Source organism: Pristis pectinata, chromosome 3, assembly GCF_009764475.1.
Source record: "Pristis pectinata isolate sPriPec2 chromosome 3, sPriPec2.1.pri, whole genome shotgun sequence".
Taxonomy (NCBI): domain Eukaryota; kingdom Metazoa; phylum Chordata; class Chondrichthyes; order Rhinopristiformes; family Pristidae; genus Pristis; species Pristis pectinata.
The window spans coordinates 88,765,754-88,790,690 of NC_067407.1; the positions used below are offsets into that span (position 1 = coordinate 88,765,754).

Here is a 24,937-nt window from a genome sequence, read left to right on the forward strand (position 1 = left end):
TCTTTTTACAAGTACCTTACATTTGCATCCTTTGGTTATTAACCCTCTTGCTATAGCTTCTTGGTATCTTATTAAAGTCCCTCATAATTTCGAAAACCACTGTTAAATCTCCTTCAACCACTCTGCTCCAAGAAGAACATATCCCAGCTTTTCACACAGGCAAAGCCCCTCACCCTTTCCACAGATGCTGCCTGACCTGCTGAGTTTTTCCAGCATTTTCTGTTTTTATTTCAAATAGCCAATGTCTGCATTATTTTTTTATTTTCATTTACTCTCACCCTTGGCACTCTTCCATAAATCTAACCTGTGACCCCTCCCAAGTCCTCCCATTTTTTCTAATAAACAGTACCTGGCAATGGACACAATGCTTCTGCTGGGGCCTTGCCTGCAATGATTTAAGCTTTAACATTACATCCTCATAGCTACTGGCAACTGAGAAAAACATGAAATAAATCTGAAGGAATAAATAAATCTGTCTTCGGTGCTTTATTCCTGCACCTGCTGACAAAATAACCTGAGCTTTAATATTAATTGCCAATCTCCACAGCAGCCAGTATGTGGACATTTCCAACTGGTTTGTGTTAAATGGAGCAGGCAAATTAATTTGCAGCTAGCATTCCAACAATAATTGGAGGGATTCTTCAACAATTAAATTCTAAAGCTTTAATCCAAACAGCTTTCCTTTTCAGACACCATGGACCCCAGCTTTGGCACTTTCAACAAGGGATCAGTATTTCACATTCAGTAGAACAAGCAAACTTTAACACTGTTTCAACAGTGATGGAGGTGGTGTGGGGTGGCGGGGGGTGGGGTGGGGGGGGTGGTGGGTAGTAGATGATTGTTCCCTGAACCACTCCTAGATTTTGACTGCTTTGGTCATCCAAACAGCTTTCAAGCTCCTCCAGGGTCTCTGAACAGGTAAAACCATGAAAAATAATGGTCCAATGACAACATTTCAGGTGAAAAGCAGCCACCTCTGTATTCAATATGCTGAGCAGGGCCCGTGCAACAGTAGTGTGCTACCTACCTTTGTTTTATTTCCTAGCATTGTTGGCTAAGTCCTTTATTGCCCATCCCTAACTACCCTTCAGAGAAAGGATGGTAAGCCAGTTTCTTAAGCCACTGAAATCAATGTGGTGAAGTTACTCTGACCGTGTTATAAGAACATAAGAAAACAAGATACAGGAGTACAAATAAGCCAGTCAGTCCTTTGATCCTGCTCTGCCATTCAATAAGATCATGGTTGATCTAATCTTGGCCTCAACCCACTTTCCCTTGTTCTGCCCGAATCCCTTGGCCACCTTGTAGTATAAAAGCCTGTCAATCTCCGCTTTGAATGACTCACCCCATAGCTGTCTGCAGTACAGAATTCCAAAGATTCACAGGCCTCTGAAAGAGGAAATTCATAGAATTGTAGAACAGTACAGCACAATACAGGCCCTTCAGCCCACAATGTTGTGCCGACCTTTAAACCTCACCTAAGACTATGTAAGCCCTTCCTCCCACATATCCCTCCATTTTAAATTCCTCCATATGCTTATCTAGCAATCTCTTGAATCTGACCAATGTACCTGCCTCCACCACCGCCCCAGGCAGTGCATTCCATGCCCCAACCACCCTCTGGGTAAAAAACCTCCCTCTGATATCTCCCTTGAACTTCCCACCCATTACTTTAAAGCCATGCCCTCTTCTATTGAGCATTGGTGCCCTGGGAAAGAGGCGCTGGATGTCTACTCTATTCCTCTTAATACTTTGTATACCTCTATCATATCTCCTCTCATCCTCCTTCTCTCCAAAGAGTAAAGCCCTAGTTCCCTTAGTCTCTCCTCATAATGTATACTCTCTAAACCAGGGAGCATCCTGGTGAATCTCCTCTGCACCCTTTCCAACGCTTCCACATCCTTCCTATAATGAGACGACCAGAACTGGACACAGTACTCAAGTGTGGCCTAACCAGAGTTTTGTAGAGCTGCATCATTACCTCGCGGCTCTTAAACTCAATCCCACGATTTATGAATGCTAACATCCCATAAGCTTTCTTAACTACCCTATCCACCTGTGAGGCAACTTTCAGGGATCTGTGGATATGAACCCCCAGATCCTTCTGCTCCTCCACACTACCCAGAATCCTGCTACTAACTTCGTACTCCGCCTTGGAATTTGTCCTTCCAAAGTGTACCACCTCACACTTCTCCAGATTGAACTCCATCTGCCACTTCTCAGCCCAGTTCTGCATCTTATCAATGTCCCTCTGCAATCTTCAACAGTCCTCCACACTATCCACAACACCACCAACCTTTGTGTCGTCTGCAAACTTGCCAACCCACCCTTCTACCCCCTCATCCAAGTCATTAATAAAAATCACGAAAAGTAGAGGTCCCAGAACAGATCCTTGTGGGACACCACTAGTCACAGCCCTCCAATCTGAATGCACTCCCTCCACCACAACCCTCTGATTTCTACATGCCAGCCAATTCTGAATCCACATGGCCAAGCCTTTCTGGATTCCATGCCCTCTGACCTTCTGAAGAAGCCTACCATGTGGAACCTTGTCAAATGCCTTACTAAAATCCATGTAGACCACATCTACTACGCTACCTTCATCAATCTTCCTGGTCACTTCCTCAAAGAACACTATCAGGCTTATGAGACGTGATCTGCCCTTCACAAAGCCATGCTCACTATCCCTGATCAGACCATGATTCTCTAAATGCCCGTAGATCCTATTTCTAAGAATCTTTTCCAACAGCTTGCCCACCGAAGACATAAGGCTCATTGGTCTATTGTTCCCTGGACTATCCCTACTACCTTTTTTGAATAAGGGGACAACATTTGCCACCCTCTAGTCCTCCGGTACCATTCCCGTGGACAACGAGGACTCAAAGATCCTAGGCAACGGTTTAGCAATCTCCTCCCTCACCTCATGGAGCAGCCTGGGGAATCCTCCTCATCTCCCTCTGAAAAGGTGGACCACTGATTCTGAAATAATGCTTCCTAATTCTAAATAGCCCCACTTGCCAGTCTGTTTTCCATTAGTTACCCACTCCTCAATCCATGCCAACATATCACATGCATTCTTATTAGAAGTGATTGGAAGGGAGTTAGACAGGAGTTCAAGAATTTAGATTCAGCAATGATGAAGGAACAGTGATATATTTCCAAATCAGGTATGATACATGACTCAGAGCAAATGTGTAGTGCATCAGGCTGCACCATAAACATTCAGTACTCGAAATATGTAACTTGCCTCTAACTTTAGTGCTTCAACAGTAGCACCGGTAGTGGAGATCATGGATTTCAGAGGCATCCTTGGAGAAGCCTAGAGAGGGTGCAGAAAAGATTCACAAGGATGTTGCTGGGACCGGAGGGCTTGAGTTGTAAGGAGAGATTGGATAGGCTGGGACTGTCTTCCCTGGCATGAAGTGACATTATAGAGGTTTATAAAACCATGAAGGGCATAGGTAAGGTAAATAGTCACAGTCGTTTTCCTCACTTGAGTCTAAAACTAGAAGGCATAGGTTTAAGGTGAGAGGGGAAAGATATAAAAGGGATCTGAGGAGCACATTTTTCACACCGAGGGTGGTGGGTATGTGGAACGAGCTACCAGTAGAAGCTGTAGAGGCGGGTACAATTACAATGTTTAAAAAACATTTGGACAGGTACATGGATAGGAAAGGTTTAGAGGGATATGGACCAAATGCAGGAAAATGGGATTAGCTTAGACAGGCAACTTTGTCGTCATGGACATGTTGGGCCGAAGACCCTGTTTCCATGCTGTATAACTCCATGAATCTATGAACTCCACTATGCAGTCTGTGTTTCATTTACACGATTATCATATGACTGATTGAAGCTACTCCCAACTGTACTACCTTGTTCCAACCCGGCCTGAGGTTGGTCCGTTGATCTTTTTTACCACCTAGGCAAAGTTGAACAGATTCCTTACAAAACAATAGACAGTTTTATTTGTTCACAGAACGTGGAAATCACTAGCAAGGCATTTATTGCCCATTAGGAATGTGTCAGTGAGCCTCATGTAGCCAGAAGTACTCCCTGGTGACTGTACCTCAGCAATCTCACTACTCTTCATGAGATCAGAGTGTAAGGGTAGGGCACTGTTAAATCCCTTGTCAACACTGATCCCAGCAGTCAAAATAACTACCTATAGCTTCCACTGCAGCATCAATTGATGATACAGATTGTAATAGAGAGGGATAGTGGCAAGAGACTGATGCAGGGTTTCCACCCAAAATGTCGACAATTCATCAGATGCCGCTCGACCCGCTGCACTCCTCCAGCAGATTGTTTGTTGCTCCAGATTCCAGCATCTGCAGTTACTTTTGTTTCCATCTTGGATTATTGTTTCTTCGAAGGAAATCGAGACATTTGACAGGGCACACCCCATTCAAAGCCATTTGATGTCCTTCAGCTTAGATATTGCTGTATCTTTGTTGCTGATGACCTGTTTAGCTGCTGTGTTAGTAGTTTTGATACCATTTCCAATTTACTGGCACACTGAATCCCAACTGCTTATCGTTCTCCACATTCTGGAAAAAGATACTTACTCTTATCTGTTTAAACTCTTTCAGTTTCAGGACCAGGTACCTTTTCAGAGGAAAAATCTTGATGTTCATGTTTTGCCTTTGAGAAAGTAAGTTTATTGCTAGAAATTCAAATGTTATGCAATGGAAAATGATTTTTTTTTCCCCAGAGCGAATCACAGTACTGATCATTTCCAGGTCGATGTGCTTCCCTCCAGACATTCACCCACATACACCCTGATGCAATTTCCGAATCAGTCTTGCCCAGGATAATGTCATTTCCCCATGTAAAGCTCCTTTCGGTGCAATGCAGGGGAATTTAAACCATGATGTTGAGGAGCAATCTTTGTTGGTCATTCTCTGGACAACTGAGTATTCATGCGACAAAGAGGAATTGGGAGCTTTGCAAGGTGTCTATTATTAACCTTACAACCCTTCACCACATTGTACCCACCAGTCCCAAACCCTGGATATTGCTCCTAAGCCATAGAGATTCATGCCCTGAGCCCCTGCCCCACCAAGGCCTTTCTGACCACTCAACCAAATGAACCCCCATGGTCCCTGATGGTCTCCAATACTGCCCCCACAACCCAAAACCATAATTTACCAATCCTCAGCCACAAACCTCAGCAAACCCCACCCCTCCCTAATCCTCAACCCAACGGCCACCTCTTAATGTTCCCTTTGCTGCTTTGACAGCCCTGCTTTTGAACTTCTTCACTGCTATTATCCCTCTGCACTATGTTTTTCTCCAATGGATCTCATTACTTCTATGATTATCTTATTAAGTTAACTTTCCAGTGAGCCCATTTTCCTTTCACCTTTCCCTCATCTTCTGATGTGCAATAAAAATAAAATGTAATTTATATGGCAACTTACACAAGCTCAGTTCACAGCTAGTGAAATACTTTTGAAGTATAGTCATTGCTGTGATGTATCATTACAAACATTGACACAGACATCGCCCACCATGACAATGGCCAAATAGTCTTCCTTTTACAGTTCTTTAAATACTGGCCAAGATATTGGGGATAATCTTCTTGATCTTCCTCAAAACAGAGCTGTGGGTTTACTTATGTTCACCTGCGAGAGCAGATGGGGCATTAATTTATCATCTCGTTTGAAAGATGACACCCAGCAGTGCAGCATTAACTCTGTACTGCACTGAATTGTCAGTTTGGATTTTATGTTCTTACCTCTCACGTGTGAGTGAAACCCACAACCTTCTGCTTTAGAGGCAAGAGTGCTATCCTATCCACTGAGCCATGGCTGACAGGTGATAGTCTATGTCTCCACACATGCCACTGCTCTTTTGTTCCTCATTCTCTTTGGGATCTTTTTGTATTCAACCTCCTTCATCATTCGGTTCACTCTTCACACATGGTGATAAAGTACATGGAACAGACTTTATTAAGATACAACAGAGCGATCGGTCTAAGTGTACAGAAAGAGAGCAGATTTTCATTTACTGTCTCTTTCAAGCTCTTCTGCAAACTGTTAAAAACTATACTTTTTTGTACTCCATATTTTGGCATCAAAGATTTATGTCATAGGTGTGTTCCTAATTCTTTTGAAGACAATTTCTAAATGTAGTCAATTGTTGGATTTTTTTATTCTTGCAGAGACTCTGCTCTCAGGAGTGATATTAATGATGACTCCTAAGTGCCTTTTGAGAAGGTGATGGTGAACTGCTTTCATGAATTACTGTAGTCTATGTAGTGTTGGTGCTGTTAAATGGGGAGTTATCTCTGAAGCTATTTTCCTCAAATGACTGATCTTAACCACTTTGAAGAATGAGCTTTATTAACTGATAACTTTCTATACTATAGGTAATGGATCCTTCAACCTACATTTATTATTCCAGCCATTAAAGCTCCCCTATAACACTCATGGCTGACATCACCACTTCCACTTGTTTCCTTAAACATACATTTATTATATCAGAAGACAAGTTATGCACTCCTCTCCTGGTAGTTCAAAAACCTGTTTCTCCAAGATCCATGCAAGTTGGATTGTTAACTGTTAAGTCCCCAAGATATCCAACGTATAATCCTCCAGGATATCCATCAAATTCATGCATGGAAACATGTTGGATCACTGCGTGGGTTTCTCCACATATCTCAAAAACGTGCAAGTTGGCAGGTGAATTAGTCACTATGAATACCCCTGGGAGGTAGAATCTTGGGGAATTTGATGGGAATGTGGGGAGAATAAAATGGGGTTAATGTAGAATTAATGTTAATGGGTGCTTGATGTTTGGTGTGGAGTGGGTGGGCCAAAGAGTCTTTTTCCATGGTGTTTGACTCTGTGACCCTACGACAATATACCACCCCATGATATAGGGTGACATCACCATAATTTCAAGGATTAGCATAATTTACATAAGGATAATGAGCTTCCAATGTAAAGTGCTCATCGGTAGAGGGGAGTAGGATATAGTAGGATAGACGGTTCTGGTGAGCTCCTGCTCACCCAGCCTGGAATATCTAATGATGAAGTGTCGACCATACTACCTGCCACGGGAATTCACTTCTGCCATCCTGATGGCAGTCTACGTCCCACCCCAGATGGACATGAAGCGTGCACTCAATGAACTATACTCCATGATCAAGGAGCAGGATACCCTGAGGCCCTCTTCATTATTGCAGGTGACTTCAACCAGGCCCACCTCAAGAGTGTGTTACCAAAGTACTACCAACACATTTCCTGCTCCACCAGGAGCCCTAACACCCTTGACCATTGCTATACAACCATCAAAGATGCTTTCCAAGCCACCCCTCGCCCTCACTTTGGGAAATCAGACAACCAGACTGTGCTCCCTCTCCCTGCATACAAACAGAAACTGAAATGGGAGGATCCAGTACAGAGAGTCGTGCAGCGCTGGTCTGAGGAAACAGATGAGCTTCTACACAACTGCTTTGAGTCAGTGGACTAGTCCATGTTCAAAGACTCAGCTGCCAGTCTAGATGAGTGTGTCACCACCATCATGGACCTTATCAGCAAGTGTTTTGAGAGCAATACGAGTGTTCCCAAACCGGAAACCATGGATGAACTGGGAGATCCACTCCCTACTAAAGTCTAGGACTACGGCAGATCAGGTGACCCTGACCTTTACAAGAAATCAAGAAGAGATGCCAAGAGACAATACCACTTCAGAATAGAGTCCCAGACCAGCTATCAGTCGTGGCAGGGCTTACACACTATAACAGGCTACAAAGTCGGGCAGCATAGTTAACAACAGCACATCCCTTCCTGATGAGCTTAACGCATACTATGCACGTTGTGAACAGAAGGGGATTGGTTTGTTACCACCCACCCCAGCAGCGTCCAATGCAACTGAACCTGTGGTCACCATTGAGGACGTAAGGTCAGTCTTCCGGAGACTGAACACAAGGAAAGCATCTGGCCCAGATGGTGTCCCTGATCAAGTGCTCAGAGATCGTGCTGATCAGCTGGTGAGGGTATTTGCAGTCATATTTAACCTCTCCCTGCTCAATCTGAGGTTCCCACCTGCTTTAAGAAGACCACTATCATCCCAGTACCTAAGAAAAACAAGGTAACATGCCTTAATGATGACTGCCCGGTGGCTCTGACATCCACCATCATGAAGTGCCTTGAGAGGCTGGTCATAGCACACATTAACTCCAGCCTCCTGGAAAACTTCGACCCATTGCAATTCACCTACCGCCAAAACAGGTCGACAATGGACACCATCTCCCTGGCCTTACACTCATCTCTGGAGCATCTGGACGGTGAAGACACCTACATAAGACTATTGTTTATTGACTACAGCTCCGCCTTTTATACTATAACTCCAAGAAAACTCACCACCAAACTCCGAGACTTGGGACTCAACACCTCCCTCTGTAACTGGATCCTTGACTTTCTGACCAACAGACCGCAATCAGCAACACCTCCAGCACGGTTATTCTCAACACTGGTGCCCCACAAGGCTGTGTCCTCAGCCCTCTACTCTATTCCCTATATACTCATGACTGTGTGGTCAGATTCTGCTCTAACTCCATCTACAAGTTTGCAGATGGTACCACCGTAATGGGCCGTGTCTCAAATAACGATGAATCGAAGTACAGGAAGGAGATAGAGAGCTCACTGACATGGTGTCATGACCACAACCTTTCCCTCAATGTCAGCAAGACAAAAGAGCTGGTCATTGACTTCAGGAAAGGGGGCAGTGTACATGTACCTGCTTAGATCAATGGTGCTGAGGTCAAGAGGGTTGAGAGCTTCAAGTTCCGAGGTGTGAACATCACCAATAGCCTGTCCTGGTCCAACTACGTAGATGCCATGGCCAAGAAAGCTCACCAGCGCCTCTACTTCCTCAGGAGGCTAAAGAAATTTGGCATGTCCCCTTTGACACCAACTTTTATCGAAGCACCATAGAAAACATCCTATCTGGATGCATCACAGCTTGGTACAGCAACTGCTCTGCCCGGGACCGTAAGAAACTGCAAAAAGTTGTGGACACAGCCCAACACATCACGGAAACCAGCCTCCCTTCTATGGACTCTGTCTATACCTCTCACTGCCTTGGTGAAGCAGCCAGCATAATCAAAGACGCCACCCACCTGGGTCATTGTCTCTGCTCCCCTCTCCCATCAGGCAGAAGATACAGGCGCCTGAGGGCACATACCACCAGGCTCAAGGACAGCTTCTATACTACAGTGATAAGACTATTGAACGGTTCCTTTATACGATGAGATGGACTCTTGACCTCATAATCTAGCTTGTTATGACCTTGCACCTTATTGTCTACCTGAAATGCACTTCCCTGTAGCTGTAACACTTTAATCTGTATTCTGTTATTGTTTTTACCCTGTACTACCTCAATGCACTGTGTAATGAATTGATCTGTATGAGCGGTATGCAAGACAAGTTTTTCACTGTACCTCGGTACAAGTGACAATAATAAACCAATACCAATACCAATACCAAACCATTCTAACATGGCTTCCTGGGAATTTAAAGGGCTGTAGTATGCCATCAGGAATTAGAATGTGAAAGTTGTTACTTCCAAGAACGTTCATCAGATCTGTGAAGCCTGCTGGATCACCCAGAATTCCCAGCTTCACAGTTGAACAGAATCGTTCATCTTAAAATACTTAGTGTTTCTCTTTTCACAGATGCTGCCTGACCTGCTGAGCATCTCCAGCATTTTCTGTTTTTAATTTTAGAGATTTGTTTGTTTCTATACTTTCAGCGCCCTTCTGGCTAATCTGTGTTGGAGATATTTAAAATAAAAGTATATTCATTAATTTCCCCACCTTCACTTATCATGTTATTTTCCCAGTGCTCTTAGTCTCTCAATTGGCTCCCCATACTTTGAGATGAATGTCAGAACACATTGATTTCTTCTGCAAAAAATACTTGTTTAGCTCTCTTTCCCGAAGACAACTACCTGCCAGTGAACAGATAGCTTAAAACAGTGAAATCAACAATGGACTGGGAGAGTTCCCAATTCTAATTTCAATGTAATAGCTAACTAAAATGTGCAGTGAATCTTCGGAGCTGGAATTACACTGTAATAGAGATACATAGCAGGCCATCAGAAACACATATTGTTATAGCATATGTGGCTAAGCAATTTGCAGCAGCACATTATCTGCAACCAATAGAACAAAATCAATGTGCGCAGCCTGTTAATTATGCTATCAATGTTTACTGCTGGAATCAAAAAAAATTCTCAGAAGAAAGCAACCTAACCTATTAGTTTTATGCTGGCAACAAGATCATTCAGAGAAATGCATTATAGATTGTTTAATTCTGTGGCATTTCTCTTAGTTAGGCCATTTATAGGTAATTAATTAAAGAGTAGCATGATGATATAGGCAAAGGAGTGTGATGAGGAATATTTCAGTTGTGTCATGACCCTGCTTCCTTGCATGTAGACAAGGACATGATTAATTATGTAATACTCAATACAAATGACTGTCAAATATTGTTTGGGTCACGAATCCTCAGAAGAATATAACTTTGAAAACAGATACTTTCTCGATTGTCCGCAGCTATCTTCCCTGTTTTTGTTAGAGTTATTGTGTGGCCCAAGTCTGCCTAATACATTTATGTACCAGGATAAACAGGTTTATGACCTTGCTTTTAGTGTTCCTCTGGAGGGTAATCTGGTTTGTTACACGTTCCCCATGATGACTTGACTCTTAAAGGCCGTGTTAAATCACAGTCAAGTGCAACAATTAGAGATTTACTAATGCTTGTTTTCCTGGCCAAACTATACGGATTACGGTGCCAGTTTCAAATCCTTCCAAGGGTTTACTTTTTCCTATCTCTCTTGTATCTGCACTCATCTATTTTGTTTTGATCATCTGCAAATTTAATTACACCATCATTGGGGGCCATGTCTTCTGCTACCAATGCCCTCAGCTGTTGAATTCCTTCTCTAGACCTCTCTGCCCCTCTGTTTCCCTTTCATCATTTATGAGGTTCCTGTAAACCTACCACCTTGACAAAGTTCTAGATCTCTTTCCTAAAAGCTCCTTCTGAAGGTCCTTCAGTGTTTAGCATCAAGTCAGAAGGAGTAACGCACTATAAAGGAACTTCAGATTGAAAATGAGGACCTCAAAGGAAAGTTGAATTGGTTAAACATCTTGGGATGTTTTGCTAAGGGTTCTACATAAATACTATCTGTTGTTGCAGGTGGCAATTTCTGTAATAATGGTATTAAAATAGTGGAGACGAGTGACAGAGACCTGTCAGAGAGTTGAGCAGCAGACACAGAAAGGAGAAATGAACTATGTAAATCAACAATATATTTTGGAAATTGGATGAAGAAGAGTCCATGCTTATAAAGTTATAGAGCAATGGGCAACTCGCAAAGCCAATTGCTAACCAAGGATGTGGGCCTATTCCTTGTAACACAATTCTTTCAATGTCACTGACTAGTAATACAAGGAAATTAAATCTTTCAAATATTTGCTGAATGATCTCGTCTACTGAAAGAGATCTGCCACTGCGTAAGGTTATTAATAAGAAGTAGTTATTCTATTCATTTTGTCAGTTTGGATATCTTCTTCCATGTACAAGAGTAAACCTGGAATAGGGTCATCCTGCTTGGAGTTCACCCCTTAGAATGTAAGTCACAGATACCTGAATTTAAAACAGTGTAGAGTCATAGAAGGAGGAAGAGAGGGCTTTGGAGTGTCTCAATGTTATCATGTTACCATTGTTTACATGGTACACCATCCAATGGTGTCTCTGCAGAAAAGAACACCACAGTAAGAACATCTGACAAACAATATGTAAGAACTCCGCATATTACTGTATCATCGACCTGAAACACTAACTCCCTTTCTCTCTCCATAGATACTGCCTGACCTGTTGAATATTTCTTGCATTTTCCATTGTAATTTCAAACTTCCAGCAACTGCACAGATGTGTTTTTGTCTGCATGTCCATGCTTAGAGAGTGTTGAAAATGGTAATGGGTTAAAGCAATATATTAGTAGCTTGTGTGATTTTCTCAATAAATATTTACTAACCTACTAAAATTGTCATTCATCATGCCACTGCATAAACCCAGGCACCACAAGGTTTCTATCATCTGCTGGGCAACTGGTTGAAGTGCTGAGGAAGGCACTCAAGTTTAATTTTGTCATATAATGTGAGTGTTGATGGCAATATCAGCACTTATTGCCCAAATCAATTACTCTTGAACTGAGTGGCTTTCTGGGCCATTTCAGAGGGCAGTTAATAATTAATGACATTCTAGTGGGTCTGGAGTCACATATAGTTCAGACTGCAAAGGAGCAGCATATTTTCATCCATAAAGGGCTAGTGAACCAGGTATTGTCTTCATATTTACTATTACCGTACCAGCTTTCAAAATCTATATTTACTTAACTAACTGACCTTCAATTCACCAGCTTCTGTGGTGGGATTTGAACTCAGATCGTTGGTTCAGATATCTGGATTACTAGTCCACTACCATAACTTCAATGCTACTGTATCCCTACATGCTCTACTGATATGCTGCAGACTTGGGAAAATGGAGAAAGTTTAATGGGTGCTTTTATGGATAGGTCATCTTATTGAGCTGTCAAGTGACAAGTGCCTATAGACTGCTCAGAGCAAATTGAATAACTTTATTCCCATAGCTTCAAAAGTGCAAATTGCACAAAAAAATGTGTTATAGCATACTTTGATTAGGATGCAGGAAATGTCAACATGTGAAGTGACACTTGTTCTCCTGTCCATGTGCTAAAGGGATAAATTACCTGGCACGTCTTGGTAAATGAGCTCAAGTCAGATCACCTATTCAGTCAATCATTATTTCAACCTCATTGGTTGAAACAAGTTATTTTTATATACCATTGCTGTTACTACATCCACACAAACAGGTGCTGCAGTGTAAGCTGCAGTCTAGAGGGATTTAATTCAATTCAAATTGGACCTGACTTTGAGTTTGAAGGTGTTGACAACAGTCAGCTGCATAGAAGAAGCCTTTGTGTTGACTCTAATATCCAGTGCTGCTTTAGACTCTGTCTCTGTAGTTCCTTGTGCTTCAGTAAAACATGGGCTCACATCCCAATGGCAATCTCATCTTCAGTAATTTTAATCTTTATCTGCCTGGACTACACTCTTGTACCAGGATGTGAGCAATCACAAAAAAAAATGTTCTTGTTGATTGATGGAAAACATGGTTCATCCAAAAATATACTTCCAGGCTTGTTAAGGACTGAGATTTGATTTGCAAAGACCTTGCATAAATACTGTGTGTATTAATGTGTCATTGTTGACTGATCTCTATTTTCATTTATGTTCTGAGTCTTACAGAATACCAGAGGGATGGTAACAATCCCTGGAATACATCAATTATACTGAAATATATTCTCATCAGTTCAAGTCTCAGCGGGAATAATCTCTGTAACAATTCAATTACACTGGTGTGTTACAGAGCATTGGAACTACACTGGCACGGTACAAAGAAACTGAGCCACACTGGGGTATTCCTAAACAACAGAGCCACACGGAGACATGACAGAACAAATGAACCACATTGAGATACTATAGAAATAGTGAAACATACGGGACACAGCAGAGGAAGTGAAACATACAGGGACATGATGGAGAGAGTGAAACATTCTGGGACATTGCAGAGAAACAGAATCACTTTGCTGCCTTTGCTCTTTTTGATGGTGGAGTTCAGGTGTTTTGGCTGCTGGTGAAGAAGTCTTCGTGAGCAACTGCATTGCATGTTGGATATGGTAAATAAGCAGCTATGTTGATAGTGGAGGCAGCGAATGCTTGGGATGGTGGCTACTGTGCCAATTAAGCAGACTGCTAGACCTTGGATGGTGTTGAGCTTCTTGAGTATTGTTGGAGGTGCACTCACCTTGGTAAGTCAACAACATTCCATCACATCCTAATATATTCCTTGAGGATGGTGGAAAAGCTGTGGGATATCAGAAGGTGAATCACACACCACATGATACCAAGGTCCTGTAGTCATTGTATTCATGTGGCTGGTTCTCATTGTTGATCAGTAGTAATCACCATGATATTGATGGTGGTGGATTTGGCATGGTAATGGTATTGAAAGCTAAGGGACTACTGGGTGGTTAGATTCCAATTCTTGGCCTTATTCACCTGTGAGTGGAGAGTCTTGTTGACCATCTCTCATCAAGCATTTCAATTTCACTATCTTGAAAATGAAGAGAAGGCTTTTGATTAAAAAAAAGTGGATAACTGGGAATTGGCTTGGAATAAACTGGGATAGGGGCTCATTAAGGCGTGAACTACGCAGGAGGAGAAAAGTAATCAAAGGAAGCTGGCGATAGGCTTCAGCAATAACAGGTACTTGCACTTATGGGGATTGCTCCACTATACTGTCTTCAGTGGTTGCTTATTACAATCCATTAGCCTCAGTTTCCTCAACAGCTTTGGAAAAAGACATAAGAGCCCCTATTTGCATATTCAAAGTGACTACTCCCTTTACAGATGGTGTGTTCTGAGCATCTCTTGTTCTGCATTGGTCAATGATGCATCAAACAGGAGCTCATATTGGTTCCTGCCCCTGAAGAGGGGGTTAAATATTTGGGCCATAGAGTTAATTATTTCATTGTGCTAATGGATGAAATTCCAAGATATTTTTCTTATAAACTGTAATCAGGTTTTAATTAATGGAACGATTTCAATTGTAGATGCTGTGTGAAAACCTTGTCGAGCCATGTCAGTGATTCTATATTTTAAGGTTAAAGAATAAAGTACGATCAGCTTCATTAAATAAGCTGATTGTGCAGCCTCACTATGTTATTATTGTTCACTGTTAATGGATGACGTGTCAATGCTCCCCAACGTTATTCATCTTAGGGCTACAATTACCCTGCAGGCTACTGCATAGATGGAACAGAAATGTTTCCATTTTGAGATGCTGCATTTGAATTATTTTTCCTCTGCCTTTCCCCTTGAATGAAATCCAGCACAGCACTTCTCATTAAAAAGATGTTCTTCAGTAAAATGGGAAGATTTTCACAATTTTTCACCTCCTACTATGCCAGGGATCTTATTCATCTGGTAACTCTTTTGTGTGTTGAGAGGTCAATCAATGAGTGCATAGGAATACTCATTACACAGGTGCACTGTTGTAAACTGATAATTCAGAGTTTACACTGACTCCATTTTTCTTTGATGACTCGGATTTGGTAATGCTCAAAAGCAGAAACTGCAACCTTTAAGCAGCATGCAAGTCTGCCCATTTTTTATTGCTAATGCTGCAAACCTTCAGGTTGATTCTGGATGTGTCTTTGTACTTCTTTTATGGACTCAGTGGTCCACTATCCTTGCTGTAACTGACAATGCAGCAGGAACTTTAGGATGCTTGTAGCCCATGTATGCTCAGTGAGACTAGTCCAGCATAGCTGAGCTGAAATAAGCTTCACTTCAACACCTGCAATGCTGCACATCACCAGAATACAAGTGTTTGGAATTCTGTCCTGCCCTGGTACATGATTGGCTCAGTGGATTCAGAATTGGCTCGCTCATAGAAGACAGACGGTGGTGGTAGATGGAGCGTATTCTGCCTGGAGGTCGGTGACCAGTGGTGTTCCACAGAGATCTGTTCTGGGACCCCTGCTCTTTGTGATTTTTATCAATGACCTGGATGAGGATGTGGAAGGGTGGGTTAGTAAGTTTGCTGATGATACAAAGGTTGGTGGTGTTGTGGATAGTGTAGAAGGTTGCTGTAGATCACAACAGGATATTGATAGAATGCAGAACTGGGCTGAGAAGTGGCAGATAGAGTTCAACCCAGAAAAGTGTGAAGTGATACACTTCGGGAGATCAAATTCAAAGGCAGAATACAAGGTTAATGGCAGGACTCTTAGCAGTGTGGAGGAACAGAGAGATCTTGGGGTCCATGTCCATAGATCCCTCAAGGTTGCCGTGCAGGTCGATGGGGTTGTTAAGAAGGCGTATGTAGCGTTGGCCTTCATGAGTCGGGGTATTGAGTTCAAAAGCCTCGAGGTGATGTTGCAGCTCTATAGAACTCTGGTCAGACCACACTTGGGGTATTGCATTCAGTTCTGGTTGCCTCAATATAGAAAGGATGTGGAAGCTTTAGAGAGGGTGAAGAGGAGATTTATCAGGATGTTGCCTGGATTGGAGCGCATGTCTTATGAGGATAGGTTGAGTGAGCTAGGGCTTTTCTCTTTGGAGAGAAGGAGGATGAGAGGTGACTTGATGGAGGTGTATAAGATGATAAGAGGCATAGATCGAGTGGACAGTCAAAGACTTTTTCCCAGGGCGGCAATGGCTAACACGAGGGAACATAATTTTAAGGTGATCGGAGGAAGGTACAAGGGGGGTGTCAGGGGTAAGTTTTTTACACAGAGAGTGGTGGGTGCGTGGAATGCACTGCCGGCAGATGTTGTGGGGGCAAATACATTAGGGACATTTAACAGACTCGAAGATAGACACATGAATGATAGAAAAATAGGGGGCTATGTGGGGGGGAAGGGTTAGATAGATCTTAGAGCAAGATAAAATGTCAGTACAACATTGTGGGCCGTAAGACCTGTACTGTGTTGTACTGTTCAAGGTTCTACGTTCTATGTGCTGCTTTTAAAAGACAGCACAAACAATGGCAAGCTTCAACATATGGCACTGACTGCTGCTCCAATGGTTTGCGGCCATACCAAGGTGTGGGCAGCATGACAGCCTTGTAGATATTCATCTTAGTCTTCAGAAACATGTTGTTTCATACCACAGATGTTTTGTTCATACACTCAAAAACAGCTTTGGAAAGGTGAACATTAGCTTTGCAATTAATGGTGTTATTACGATGCAGTTTGTTTCCAAGATTGCAAAACTTGTCCACTGCTTGCAACTCATGGTCGTCAATCTTGACAGCAAGTGGGATATAGAACTGAAATGGATCTGATTGAAGTGTAGCTTCTGTATTCTTCAGAGTGAGAGTCTACCCAAACTATCACACATCTACTAAAGTCCTGAAATACTTTTAATTGTGTGTACTACCAGAGCACTGTCAACAACAAACAGCATGGATAGTTGCAGCAGGCACTTGAGTCTATTTACAATTATAAAATCTCTATGTATTACATAAATACTCCAAATCAACAATCATTATCATTTAATTTCAGGGATCCCTTTAAAATTTTTAGGCTTCTTTCTTTTCACGATTGGTCTACTGTGAACTCCTCCGACACCAGCATCTGCAAAGGGCAAGTGTCACATGACAGTCATTAAAACTGAATCAGTTTACTGGTACACAGAAACAACATATTGTATTTGTATAGTACCATTACTAAGGTAAAACTTCCCAAGAATTATCAAGCAAAATTTGATACTGATCAGGATAATTCAGAATAGAAAACCAAATGTTGGTCGATGAGGTTCGTTTAAGGACTGGCTTAAAGCAAGAACAAGAGATTTGATGATGAAATTCTAGAGCTTACAGCCTTGGTAACTGATGGAAGGCTGCAAATGGGGAAGCAATTAATTAACTAGGGGCTCATTTTGAGGAGAGCAGAGAGACTGGTGAAACAAAGGACTGCAGATGCTGGAATCTAGATGAAAAACACGATGATGCTGGAGGACCTCAGCAGACCAGGCAGCATCCGTGAAGAAAAGCAGGCGGTCAACGTTTCTGGTCAGGAGCCTTCTTCAGGACTGAAGATAGGAAAAGGGGAAGCCCAATATATAGAAGGGAAAAGCAGGGCAGTGATAGGTGGACCAAAGAGGGGAGGCAGAGTGGGCACAAGGTAGTCATAGGTAGATGGAGGTAAAAGATAGTGATAGGCAGGTACGGAGAGGAGGGGAGAGCAGATCTATCAGGAGATGGGTCAAAATTAAGGAGAGAAAGGAAAAAACGGTAGAAAAAAAGAGATAGGCTAGGAAAGGGAAGAAGCATGGTGTGGGGGGGGGGGGGGGTTGTGGGGAAGGGGGGGTTACCTAAAGTGGGAGAATCCAATGTTCATGTTCCTCCAGCATCATAGTGTTTTTCATCAGAGAGACTGGTGAGTTGGGAGGGATTACAACAATAGTGAGGGGAAGACATTGGAGGGATTTGACAGGGAGGATGAGATTTTTTTTGGATCAGAAGTCGATGCAGGTAAGAGAGGATAAGGTTGATGGGTGCAGGGGGCTTAGTGCATAGTGAGATATGGACAAGAAGCAAGTGACAGGTCACCTCATCCTGATTTGAAGCTGTAACTTTGGTAGGAAATGAAATAATACACTTAACAGCTTTTTGACAAGCTTTTCTCTTACTGAAGATGAATAAACTTGGTGAGTGGATCAGAAACAAAGGAAAAAACATGGGAAGGGAAGCAGTAGAACGTTATCTGGAAATCCCCACATTCATTAGTCGCATGCAGTGTGACACAAGAGAGGCAGTCAAAATCAATAACAACTTGTCTGTGGATAACCACTTTTAAGGAGCATGACTTTCTTAGGCACATCCCAAAAGTGATTGTCAAGTTTCTCACACATTCCCAGTAACCCCTTTTCAGGCTGTGGTGTGGGATTGCATCTGCTTAACTCCTGATTCATTTTTCAGGTTAACCAAATTCAAAAGAAGTCTATTTGAGGTATCTGACAATGAACATTCCACAATTCAAATTTTGGTTTTCTCATGGGGTTGTTTATTTACAGTGAAACTGCAAATATATGCAGAAATAGAAAGCCATGCAACTTCAATCCACAATAACAACACAGCAAAAACAAGTCATCCCTTGTTGGCACATCAGGTCCACCAATGAAGAGGTATGTCAAGGTGCTCCCAGGATTGAGTAGAAAATATTTTGCCTTATAAACTGTTGGACACATAAACAATAGTGTGAACTACCATTCCAGTATTATTCTGTAATATAATTATGTCTTCAAATCAAATGATTTTAATGCTGAGGATATAATACTGGAGTGGATTCTGAGAGACAGGATCTATCTGCATTTGGAAAGGCAATGACAGATTAGGGATAGTCAGCATGGCTTTGTGCATGGGAAGTCATGTCTCATGAACTTGATTGAGGATTTTGAAGAGATGAGCGAGAGGACTGATGAGGTCAGGGTGGTAGACATTGTCCACAAGGATTTAAGCAAAGCCTTTGACATGCAGCATTGGAGGCTGGTCCAGAAGGTTGGATCACATGGGATCCAGGGTGAACAAGCCAAGTGGACAAACTTGGCTTGATGGAGGGAGTCAGACAGCATTAGAGGAGGATTGTTCTTCAGACTGAAGGCCTGTGACCAGTGATGTGCCACAGGGATCAGTGCTAGGTCCACTTTTTCTCATCTACATTAATGATTTGGATGAGAATGTCGGTGGCACGATCAGTAAGTTTGTGGATGACACTGAAATTGGTGATATAGTGGACAGTACAAAAGGTTATCTAAGATTACGACAGGATCTAGATCAATAGGAAAGTGGGCAAAGGAATGGCACATGGAATTTAACTCAGACAAGTGCAAAGTGATGCAGTTTGGGAAGTTAAACCAGGGCAGGACATACACAGTAAATGATGGGGCCCTGGAGACTGTTGTAGAACAGAAAGACCCAGAGGTCCAAGTACATAGTTCCCTGAAAGTAGCAACACAGGTAGATGGGTGGTGAAGAAGCTGTTTGCTACTTGTCTGGGGCAGGCATGGTAGTGTAGCGGTTAGCATAATGCTATTACAGCGTCAGCGACCCAGGTTCAATTCTGGCCGCTGTCTGTAAGGAGTTTGTACATTCTCCCTGTGACTACGTGGGTTTCCTCCGGGTGCTCCGGATTCCTCCCACATTCCAAAGACGTATGGGCTAGGAAGTTGTGGGCATGCTATGTTGGCGCCGGAAGCGTGGCGACACTTGCGGGCTGCCCCCAGAACACTCTACGCAAAAGATGCATTTCACTGTGTGTTTCGATATACATGTGACTAATAAAGATATCTTATCTTATCTTTATTAGTCAGGGACATCATGTTACAGCTGTACCAGACATTTGTGAGATTGTACTTAGAGCATGCAGTTCTGGTCACCTAGCTAGAGCAAGAATGTCATTAAGTGAGAGACATTACAGGAAAGATTCACAAGGGTTTTGCCGGGGTTGGAGACCTTAAGTTATGAGGAGAGACTAGATAGGCTGGGGGTGCTTTCCCTGGACCGTAGGAGGCTGAGGGGTGACCTTATAGGGGTATATAAAATCATAAGGGGCATAGATAAGCTGATTGATCACAGTATTTTTCCCAGGGTAGGGGAGTGTAAAACTAGAGAGCATAGGTTTAAGGTGAGCGGGTAAGATTGAAAGGGAACTTGAAGGGCATGTTTTTCACACAGAGAGTGGAGGGTACATGGAACGAGTTGCCAGAGGAAGTGTAGAGGCATGGACAATTACAACATTTAAAAGACATTTAGACTGGTACATGGAAGGAAAACTTTAGAGGGATATGGGCCAATCACAGGCAAATGAGATCAGCTCAGATAGGAACTTTGGTCAGTATGGATGAGTTGGGCCGAAGGGCCTGTTTCCGGGCTGTATAGCTCTGTGATTGTATTTTAGGCAACCAGTATCAAACATTCTTTGTAAATTGGAGTTTGCTGAGGCATATGTGGAGAAGTCTGGGTCCAGAGAACATTCCTGAGCACATGCAGCCATTTACAGTCAGGCGGTCACAGGGTTTTTTGCCATTGCTGTATTAAATTGGTGTTTCAGCTTCTAAATTAGATTATGAGGCCATCAGAAAGATAAACTGAGAGTATAGACTAGCTGACAATATATACAGGGGAAACAAACCTTGAAATTTTGTGCTCTACATGCTGACTCTTGCTATGTTAGCAGGAGTGATGATTCCTTCAATAAGATCAACTGGAACCATTGCCTCTGTCTCAGACTAGAACTCTCTTGATGAAGAATACTGTACATTGATTGTCCAAATTAATTGGGAGTCAGGAATAATCAATTTCACTGAGATATATCAAGAAGATTGTTACACATCTATTCTTCCTTTGTTGGAGATGCCAAAAGTGCTCATGATCCTGACTTTGATGTGGCCCCATGAAAAAATGGTTTAATTGCCTGCACAGTTATTTATATACTTGACCTGATGTATATTTAGCAAAGCGACCTGCACATTTTTTCATGAACTGAGATAATAGAATCACTGTAAAGGGATGATAATAACATTCATTATTACTAATTGGATAAAAGATTATCATGAAATCCACGAGGATCAACTATATAATACTGCATGTTGAGATTTTATTTTAATATTCATAGTAACTTATGAAACGTTTGTATTTGAGAAGTTCTAATTTGTTCCACTGTGGAGGAAATCTTGGGTGTGGAACTAAACTGGACACCTCTTTCATACAGCCAGTGTAAACACAATAGTCTGAATAAGCTCCTCCAATGTTTTCATATTCTTTGATTCTAATTTATGCACATGATACTTTTGATCCAAGTGGCTGTGCCTTACCAGTATGAGACGCTACTTACAGAAGAATGCTGGGTAGCAGCAGCTCAACTGGCATTGCTTGAGAATGAAGCCTGAAAAGTTTGACAACTTTCTTCATGTCTCACAGGCATTACAGGCTCATTAAAAAGTGCTGTTCGTCTTGCATATAGGCAGGCATCCTACTGCACCACCGATAAAAATAGGATAACATGATCAGCTGTGGCTCAGAAGGTAGCATTTTATCTTTAAGTTGTAGATCAGAAGTCATCCTGGTCCAGAAATAACTGCACAAAAATCTAGGTTGGTGCTGTAGTGTGGAACTGAGAGAGAACTGCACTGTTGGAGCTGTCATGATTCAGATGTGATAAACCAAGATCCTATCTGTTCTCTCAGCTGTATATAAGAAAGGCATCACTGTTATCCAGTTACCCTCAGTGTCCTGACAAATGTTTATCCTTCATTGATTTCTTGGACATGTTGCATTACTGTTTTGTGGGACCTTGCTGTATGAAAATTGGCTGTCTTATTCTACACACTACCAGAATGACTCTACTTAAGATGTATTGAATTGGTTGTTGTGTGCTTCATGATATCTTGAGTTTATGAAAGGAGCTAGAGGAATCTAAGCCTTTAAGATAAGATCTTTTATTAGTCACATGTACATTGAAACACACAGTGAAATACGTCTTTTGCGTAGAGTGTTCTGGGACAGCCCGCAAGTGTCGCCATGCTTCCGGCGCCAACATAGCATGCTCACAACTTCCTAACCAGTACGTCTTTGGAATGTGGGAGGAAACCAAAGCACCCGGAGGAAACCCACGCAGACACGGGGAAAACGTACAAACTCCTTACAGATAGTGGCCAGAATTGAACCCAGGTCTCTGGCGCTGTAAAGCATTACGCTAACCACTACATTACCGTTCCTTTAAGCACTGTTGCATAAATGGTCAAAACTGTATGATTTTCCAATGTTCCTCTAAAGTGTGCATGCAAACAGGATCTCTGTTGCACTCTTGCCGAGGTTAGACCAACAGAGTAGAAACAGCTCTGAGGAAATTACAGGTCTTTATTGGTGCTTACTGGACACCTGGCTTTTTCCTGCAATGATTTGGTCAAATAACCTTGTACAGACTGCATCTCAATACCTTCATATTCACTACTGTGATGGAGCAAAGAGTTATGTTACTCTCATAGTTTCAGCAATAAGACATTACACTTATTTCAAGGACATGCTTTCTCAATAAAGGAGCGCACTGAAGGGTTGTCAGTTCAGCTCAAGCCTTGTCTACTTTGCACCCAAAACTCAGGCAGCCAGGAGTTAACAACCAGTGAGTACTTTGGCCGCCTCATTGATGCCCAAGCCCAACCTGAAGCTGGATTGCAACTGGTCTCTGCAACTGCACGTGGGAGCATAGGCGGCCCTCCTCAATCACTGTCCAGCAAATCACGATCCTGCACCCTCTGCAGAGGTTTGTTACAAAATTCAGCTACAAACACCATTCACTCCCAACAGCCCATTCCTCCATTCAATTTGACCACAATTGACCCCACATCTGTACCTCATTATTTTTCTTGTATAGCGGTTAGTGTAACACTATCACAGTGCCAGTGACCCGGGTTCAATTCCCACCACTGCCTGTAAGGAGTTTGTATGTTCTCCCTGTGTGTCTGCATGGGATTCTTCCGGGTGCTCCGGTTTCCTCCCACGTTCCAAAGACATATGGGTTAGGAGCTGCGGGTGTGCTATGTTGGCGCCGGAAGAGTGGCGACACTTGTGGGCTGCCCCCCAGCACATTCTAATGCAAAAAGATGCATTTCACTGTGTGTTTCCATGTACATGTGACTAATAAGTACATATCTTAATATAAATCTAACAACCACAGTTCCTAAATTTTCTGTTGATCCTACCCACACCCGACAATTGTTATTTGGATCAATAAAAAAAATCAAGAAAAATCTCTTTGCATAGATACTGCCTGACCTGTTGAGCTTTTCCAGTAATTTTTTTGTTTTGTTTTGTTTCAGATTTCCAGCATCTGCAGTTTTTTTAATATGTTCAACTTTTCGTGGGGGGGAGGGGGGGAGGTTGGTCGGAGTGTTCCAGCAGAAGTTTTACAAGTGCAGCAGTGTTTAGTTGTAAAAGTTTCCTTGTCCCTTCTCTGAATGACCGAGTTCCTGAATTGTTCTGAATTCTGTGTGTTTGAGGACAGCTCAGTTACTGAGCGAGTACGTTGGTGTTGAGAGTCGCTCACCCAGGCTGCATTGTTCGTCTATCTGAATGAGCAACAGCAAGAGCCAATCCTTTTTAATACCCTGGTTTACCAATTCAAAAGCAGCAGTGAGGCCCAGTGATGGGGACTGCAGATGCCAGTGAACACATAATTGAAGCCGCTTGCAGAGGTGTTCCCGTCCCGGGACGTTCCTCCTTCTCTCCCCCTTCCCTCCCCAGCCCACTGAGGCTTTGTTTGCTTACAGCTTAGAAAGATGAGGATGGGTGATTCCGACTGGACGCTGCGGTCCTTCACTCCTGGGGGTCGGGAGGTGGGGAAACCAGTGGTCCTCCCCCTCTCTCTCTCTCTCTGTCTCCTCCCTTCTGCCTCCACACCCGATTCGGCATCGGAGCAGGTCAGTGATACTGCACTGGGTTAGCAGAGGGTCGTGGGGCAGAGCGGTATTGGGCTGAGGAAGGGTACGTGGAGGGAAGGGAAGGGAAGGGAAGGGAAGGGGGGGTGGGGAGTGGGTTGGGGAGGTGGCTCCATGTTGAGCATCGCAGTCCACGGCGAGCGGCAGCAGAAGAGAAGGCGGTGAAATTGCAAGCGGCCGGCGCAGCACTTGCTGACCTCGCTTAAACGTTGCTTTGTTACACTTAAATTAGCCGTGCAGTTTTCCGTTTTTGTTTTCGTATGATAAGAGATGGAGAGGCTCCACAGAGTGGGTTTTACAGGAGGAAGGGGAGATAAGCTGTGTTGCCCTTTTAATTGCGGGGTTGAATCGTCCCACAAGATCATAGTTATGGGAAAAAACAAAGTTTGCAGTTTTCCCTCCCCTCTTTGTTTCGGCCGGTGCTGGCAAGAGGGTGTTCCCCCAGCAGTTTGGGTACAGTTCAAAGGAGAAACACCCTGTTTTGTTCTGTTTATGGTACTGCCTACAATTCCATCTCTCGCTTCTTGAGTAACCATGGGACAAAGGCTGCTGTGTGTAGGCGACAACGCACCCACTGAAATAATGGCACCGGCCCCACTCCTCCTGGGTCAAATCAGAGATCAAGGAACCGGGTTACATGCAGAGACGAGAGAGAGTTACTAGCACGTAGACGGAGGAAGAGTTAGATTGGAAACAAGTTGAGTTAAAACTAGAGTTTTTGTATTGTAATACAGTTTTCCAAAACCAGTCACCTGATTTAAGAAATTGCTGTATTTTGGTTTCATTTTAAAGTTTTATTAGAGCAAATCTTACATTTATATAGGATCTTTCACA

General features: G+C 42.8%; 1 protein-coding gene across 1 annotated transcript in view; it reads left to right on the forward strand.

The window, feature by feature from the left end:
* The first annotated feature begins 23,984 nt into the window (after window positions 1-23,984).
* The window catches only part of LOC127567886 (BTB/POZ domain-containing protein 3), a 52,206-nt gene continuing 51,253 nt past the window's right edge, over window positions 23,985-24,937 (forward strand). Inside the window, exon 1 of the mRNA XM_052011055.1 lies at window positions 23,985-24,085. The gene's annotated coding sequence lies outside the window, so the exon portion shown is untranslated. The remainder of the gene's footprint in view (window positions 24,086-24,937) is intronic.